Genomic DNA, 1,127 nt, shown 5'->3' with positions numbered 1-1,127 from the left:
GATTTGCGAATGGGGAAGAATAGAAATGACTGCGGTTGCGTGGTTTTGCTGTAAAAATAGGTTTATTATCAGAATATAAATAGTATCACCTCGCTCCCTTGCAATCAATAGGATCAATTTATATACACCAGCTGCTTGAGGCATCTACAAGCAGAGGAAGGGAACTGAAGAAACAACTACAAGCACACAATTGGCAGCGGCTGCTTGAGGCATCAACAACCAGAGGAAGAAGGGAACAGAACGAAGAAGCACAATCCAATCAGCAGGAGGACGGGCGGCCCCTTGCGAAATAGAAAATGTGTCAATACACAGTATGATTTGGGCTACTAGATTTGCTGATGACAGAACCACAAGATCACTTCCATCCCCACACGCACAGCGTCTCCGGCCACGAAAACAGCACTCACCGCGTCGCATGAGTAACTCCGGAGAGCCACAACAGGTAGTCGGCTTGGAGCTCCTCAAGTTGTAGCGCCCGGCCCTTGGAGCCAGCTCGTGCGGGCTAGCAGCAGCGAGCCCCTGCCTTGCAAAAAACCCGCAGCTTGCGCGCGCAGGCGAGGACGACAGCGCCTCCTCCGGCAGCATCGAAGCGCGCCCGGACGACAGAAGCTTCTCGCAGCAAGACACCCTGCCGTGCATCGTCTCCAACGTCTCCCGTCGACACAGTTGCCTGGCGAATGGAGATGAGGAAAGTGAGAGGGAGGGGGAAGAAGAGGAAGAAATGGGGCGAGAGGTCGAGAGGATAAGATTTCAGCGGTGGGGAACGAGAGGGAGGGGGTTAAGGCGTCGTGCCGCAGGACATGTGACGACAGGAAGAGGCGTTTTAGATCAGTGACTTAGAAAAGGAACGAAATATAATCTTGCAAACAAAAAACAATCAACATTTCCTAAAAGAAAATACAAACCTGTTTGCTTTTTTTTAAATACCTCCGAACTATATTAAAACAAGCCAATGGTACAAAGCACCTCCACAAGAATGAAAATTACAAACAGATCCCTGAGGAGCCGACCGCACAGGCTGAGGGCGCGCCGCTGCTGCCGTTGCCGCCGCTCCCACATAGAGCCAGCGCGATCTTGAAACATGCAGACGGACTAAAACATGGACAGGAAGTCACCAGCCTCGGTCG

The 1,127-nt window shown here is 51.6% G+C and overlaps 1 protein-coding gene across 2 annotated transcripts in view; it reads right to left on the bottom strand.

Annotated features, from left to right (window-relative positions):
• LOC119340006 overlaps nucleotides 1-783 on the bottom strand; it is a 2,497-nt gene extending 1,714 nt beyond the window's left edge. The window contains exons 1-2 of one of the 2 annotated variants that reach the window (XM_037611910.1): nucleotides 408-783; nucleotides 90-281 (exon numbers count right to left, since the gene is read on the bottom strand). The gene's annotated coding sequence lies outside the window, so the exon portion shown is untranslated. The remainder of the gene's footprint in view (nucleotides 1-89; nucleotides 282-407) is intronic. The other variant, XM_037611909.1, reaches the window with a different exon arrangement.
• Nucleotides 784-1,127: the final 344 nt, after the last annotated feature.

This window comes from Triticum dicoccoides, chromosome 7B (genome assembly GCF_002162155.2).
Source record: "Triticum dicoccoides isolate Atlit2015 ecotype Zavitan chromosome 7B, WEW_v2.0, whole genome shotgun sequence".
NCBI lineage: Eukaryota > Viridiplantae > Streptophyta > Magnoliopsida > Poales > Poaceae > Triticum > Triticum dicoccoides.
The sequence above is the reverse complement of the archived record's forward strand: the minus strand, read 5'-3'. Positions and strand labels throughout refer to the sequence as shown.